This window comes from Leptinotarsa decemlineata, unplaced genomic scaffold (genome assembly GCF_025532065.1).
Source record: "Leptinotarsa decemlineata unplaced genomic scaffold, Ldec_3_MD MMD2_tig00000035_RagTag_RagTag, whole genome shotgun sequence".
NCBI classification, from domain to species: Eukaryota; Metazoa; Arthropoda; class Insecta; order Coleoptera; family Chrysomelidae; genus Leptinotarsa; species Leptinotarsa decemlineata.
This window is the reverse complement of record NW_027412540.1, coordinates 21,238,035-21,244,034: the sequence shown is the minus strand read 5'-3', so window position 1 is coordinate 21,244,034 and position 6,000 is coordinate 21,238,035.

Sequence of the window (6,000 nt, the reverse complement as noted above, 5' to 3'; positions counted from 1 at the left end):
ATGTATACTGTAGTAAACACAACTGTATACACTACAGCCAAGCTCAGTGTGGCGAGTGAGACAGCGTTACGCCCAACCAGTAAGAAGAGAATCGCACAGTCGCTTGCGCATGGCGACCCACCGCCATGGCATGCCTTGCCGAGCCAGCAATCGGTTTAACGTGCGTCTATGGATATTACACATCAAAAATCTGCCCACAAATAACAAATAAAACACGAACAAGGCTCTAAAATTTTCATAATTCGATTAAATGTGCAAATTTTGTCAGCGCACTCATTGTAGACTCTTATCTCTGCTGTATCATCGGAACTTATTCCGACATGCGGGTGGTCCTGAGCGTTTGGCAAAAGTTAATTCAACCTCGCTATGTGATTAGTAACCCCAAATAACACATTATTCGACTCAGAGTTTCTCAACTGTGGTTGAGATGGAAAAGAAAACAGATGTTTCAATTTGAACATTATACATGGATTCGGGCTCCTACTTAATTTAGGAGTCTCGATTCATGTGAAAATAAACTGTTACTGAATTACCCAACCGTTATCAAATCTGTGAATCATTCAACCATTGTACCTTTCAGAAGCAGAAATGATTTTGAATTGAGGAGAATTCACCACAAACAAGGAGTATTCGAATGAAAATATTGATTTTGTTTTACACTGCAACTCCACGTTTCTGAGAAACCAAACGACAACCTTCTCGAGGCTATTTAAATGATATTGTAAGTATTCATCAATTTTCGTAGACGATTTAGTCAGGAAATGGTTCATTTATTCATATTCGTACTAAAAAAATCAAAAAATATTATCATACGATAAGATATCTTTTTTATTCAAGCGAAAGCTTGATCCATGAGGTTATTAGCGAACATAGATAAAGGCAGATTTACACCAAACGGACAAAATCACAACAAAACAGCGACTGTGTCGATTTCAACAAAACAAAAACTTCAGTTGATGAAATGAAAAACATTTTGAAGAAGTCGCGAGCGACTGTTTTTGTCAATAATGAAATGTCTGTCGGCAGGCGGAAAGATCAGAAGATTTGGGTGTTTTGTTTGTGCTTTTGTGAACTGAGTTCGTCCTCAAGGGTCACTCCTATAGTGGGAGCGCACCTTGAGGGCGAACTTGTATTGTTAATTATAAAATTATTTACAAAATAGGTCTCTTTTTAATGGAAATATTCAAATTATGAAATTCATCTTTCAGCAAAATTGAAATGGGTATGTTTCAGAGGGTAACAATTTTCGGGAAAGAAAAGTTTGGCTTTCCACTTCTCCCTTTTTTGGAAGATTCCTACTTTTCTGTATGAAGATGGAGAAGTAGAAAGCCAAAACCTTTCTTTCCCTAAAATTAACCTATCCTAAAAATATACTCCTTATTATCCAAACAATATCCCTATGATATCAAATCAAATAAGCGAATTAATGTCGTAGAATATAAACTTTCACGGCCGGAAGTTTTCATGCCTTACATTTTTCCTGACATTGGTGATAGAGGTTCCCCACTTTTTTGTATAAAGATGGAAAAGTAGAATACCGAAACCCTTATTTCCCATATCTGAACTAATATAACTAAGATGAAAATAGATTTCTTTGAAACGCAAAAAAAATTATAGAATTATAGAAGAATTATTCATTATATTAATATAAAATATCCCTAAAGACGTTGAAATCATCATAAAACTATTCATTATATTTTAAATTTAACAAAAAATTCTAGTAGGAAAAGAGTCCTGTTTTATTGTATTGTAATGTATTTAGGGGCTTTGAAAGTGTCAAAATAAATAGATTCTGCGTGTCTTTTCTAAATCACCGTTAGTCAATTTACTGATCTCAAATGTTTATTCATAGTTATTTGTTAGATGTCTGTTACCCTTTCTGAGGGTTACCCTCAACAATTTCCCAAAGATATTTCAAATTATTTTTGTGAGAATTTGTTGTGATTATTTCAAGTAATCAATACATATAACAAATCTGTAACTGATAGCTGCTTCTTTATTAGAAAAACTTCTATTTGGGGTTTTTATTACCGAAATAGAACCCAAAACAAAAAAAAAATAGAATTTTTGTCTGTTTGTCTGTGAGTTTGTACACGCTATTCCCAAAAGCCACTCAAGCGATTTGTTTGCGGTTTTCCATAATGTATTTCACTCAACAATTAGGGTGCTTGATTTATTTCAATCGATTCATGATTGAGAAAATTATGTCATTTCAAAAATTACGTCAAATATTTGTTGAAAAAAAAAATATTATAAAAATAATGTTCAGTTGACTTTCCTAAAATTATGGTTAACAATATTTATAGTTCATAAAACGATTTTTTTGCCAATAATTGAATATGAAATAGTTGCACATAGTAAAAAGTATTTCTTTAAAAGAAGATCATAGGCTGCTTTGAAATTTTTATCTCTATTGGAAAAACTATTATTTTTTGCCAACATCGCCATGTTCCACCAGAAAATCACACTTTTTTCAACAAAGAAATCAAATTTCTTGGCCTTTCAACGACATCATTCGTTTGATTATATCATTGCAAAGATGAAACATTTTGAATCAAGAAAATATAATATCATTTCAAAATCCACCACCTATTTGAAGGGAAAAATGAAACGTTTCAAATGGAGGGTAATATCAACTTGATCTGAACACATAGTGTTTGTTTGAATTCAATATTGTATTCCTTTCAAATAACTCTATTCGTTTATAACAAGAGTTTTGTGAATCTACATACAATACTATATTATGATCGACTGAAAATAACAGGAATTCTGTATAGCATGAACAGGGTTTCTTTTAAAGAAATATTTCATTCATTTCAGTTTGAGAAAACCTGTGGTGCTCTGGTCTTTCTATGCCCCTCTTAAGTGAGAGGGGAGCGGGGAATTCCGTTGTAAGCATCGCTTACGCGCCGGTATGTGTTGGAAAGTGATGTTGGTGTGTTGCGATTTTGAGGAAGAAGTGTTTTATGTGTCTGTAGGCAGTGCAATTTCTTTCCGATAATTTTGTATCTACTATAATGGAACAGATTTTACAAGACAGGGTCTTGCACAGTTAAATAATTGAATTGAATAATTGGATAAAACTCCGCTATATCAGTAAGTACCGCGTTGTATACGTAGTACGGAAGAGAAAGTAGTAAATTTTGACGGCAACTCTTGATTTTACCTTCATTTTGCGAAAATTATACCAATGCTCCGTTATTTTTCACACATGCATTATTAAATTTGTCGAGCTCTGCAAGTGTATATTAATTTAAAGTGAAAAATCCTGCACGTTGATTCAAATTTGCCAATCTCTTGTTTTGAACATACATTTCATCTTGTTTCAAATAAGATCATTTTCTCTAAATAAAATTTGATTTTCTCTCAGACCGAATTCATTTTTTATTGAAAGATAGAGATAGTTATAGTTTCGACAATGGATTATAATACAAAAAATACCAAAATAGGCACCAGTAGGTATAAAAAGCTTCTATATGTGACAGCCACTTTCTGATTTTAACATGTAAATATTTGTTGAATTCCGAAACTTCTTTGCTTTCTGTAATCACTTCAGAAATGTTTTTATGTTATTCATTGGGAACAAATTGAATATACCCTACTCAACTTGAAATTATTTGATAGATTTCCTTTAGGAATGTAAGAAATAGGTAGAAATATTATCATACTCACTAGGGATGAAATATGAATTTCCAAAAGCGTGAAAAATGTGAATGATGATATTTAAATAGCGAATCATATTCCTTTAAGTATGTTTGTATGATCATGAGTTACATTTTTTTAATGAAACATTTTATATTTTTCATTGATCCTCTAATAATACTCACACGACACTTTGAATTCCTATATAACGGTTACAAAATTATTATTTTGTAAGGCAATTTTTCTGTATAGATTTCTGTCCACTTCAAAGGGATTTGAGGTAGGTTTTTTGAATTGAATATTTATTTCTGATCAAATAATGTTTAAGCACATTTTAACTTGCTAGGAATCGTATGTTAAATAATAAGACCTCAGACAAGTTTAAAATTTCAAGGGTTGTCATTCGCATGCGAACAACAATTGGGTTGGTTAACGGAATAAACCCACTTAACCAGTGTTTTATTGAAAAAAACATTTTTTATTAAGTGGCTGCTGTTTTCATGTTCTTACCTTTTTATATATTTGAAGTGGCTAAGAATGATGTGCTGATTTCTTCTTTCGTTTCAGAATCCAAGTGATGTTCCGGCAATTGTGGATAAACAAAAGCAGAATGCAGAACTTTATAGGCGATAGTGATTTTTTTAATGTTATTTACCAGAATGGCATCTAGTTTTAAAAACTTCATTTGTATAAAATTACCAATAAATTAATTCATTTTCTTGTCTGAGTTGTAATGTCGTTTATAGGCTTCGATTTCATTTTATTTTAATTTGCTATTCGTCAAGAATATGTCCCTTTTTTATATATGTTTTCTTATTGAATATTTATTTATGTTATTTGTATAACTGCATGATCTCTCAAAAGTGTGCGGTTGGAATATGATATTCAAGCAAAGATTAGCAAAGAAAATTTAGTTCTCCACTACGTTTTGCTTTTTATCACATGCTTTTTCTGGATAATATTTGTGATTTGCAATTGCTTCAAATAAACCAATCATAATATGTAATGTATTATTTAGTTTTTTTGCTTACCAATTATAGCTGTTCATATTACAGATGAGATACTTTGATTCAAGTAACTAAATACATCCAAATGAGAGAGACAGTTTATAAACAGAAGCATAAGTTCATCTTTGATGAAGTAAATGAGTTCATTTGATTTACACAAATAGAAGCGTTTCAATGGAAAATGCTCCTCTTCAAAGGAAAACAATTAATTTCTGATACGGAGACATTAAAATAATGTTCCAAGTAAACATATTATTCTTTCAAAACCCAAAAAGTTTTGCTTCGAGATTAATTAAAATCTTGGTGGAATATTTTTGTTCTACTTAAAAGAAGCGTTTATTCAGTCCTTTTGAAATAATGATTCAAATTCAACTCGAGAGAACATGTTTCTCAGTTTAAAAAAATATTTCTTCATGAATATAGGAGAGCATGATTTCTTCAAATCGAGATAATGTTCTTCGCTTTGAGATTTTTATTTTTACTGTGCATTCACAAATTCAAGGAAAACCTATACTTATAAATGCGGGTGTCACTCACTTGAGATATCAATTGAAATATCAGTTGTCCTTCGATTATTTAAAAATAGCGTACTTTGCTATGTTCCACGGTATAATGACTTATGGTTTGATTATTTGGGGAAGTGCGACTCATGCCAATCAAATATTCATAGCACAAAAAAAAGTCATTAGAATAATTTCTTCTTGTGAGTATGACGCTCATTGTAAGCCCCTTTTTAAAAAATTTAACATCATGCCGCTGCCTTGTTGTTATATATTGGAGTGCCTCCTTTATGTTGGGAGCAAAATTTTGGCGAATGAGGTAACCTCAAACTGCCATGTACATAGGTACATTACCAGAGGTGGTAGTGATCTGCGTCTTCCACTCTTCAGATTAACCAAATCTCATAATTCTTATTTGTACTTAGGTTTTAAAATGTTTAACGCCCTTCCACAAAAACATAAAAATTTCATTACTTCAAAAACATTAAAAAATCAAATGCGCAAATTTTTAGTTTATCATTGTTTCTATTCTGTGGAAGAATTTTTGCTTCATGGAAGTGCATGTGTGTGTGAGTATTGATTTTTTATTTATTTTTTTTCATATATATTTTTTTGTTTTTTTTTATAGCATTTGTTTTGTTTTGTGTTTAATGACAAATGTAGACATGTTTTTATTGTATACACGAATAAATATATCTATCTATATATCTATAACACTCACTCATTAATATCTGTTTCTCGGTACTGCCAAGTCCTAGGAAGCTAAAATTTGGTATATAGGTCAAAGCCGGGCCCAGGGGGAGTCTGGGCATATGATGCTGAACATGTCGACTCTACCAGTAACCACTCTA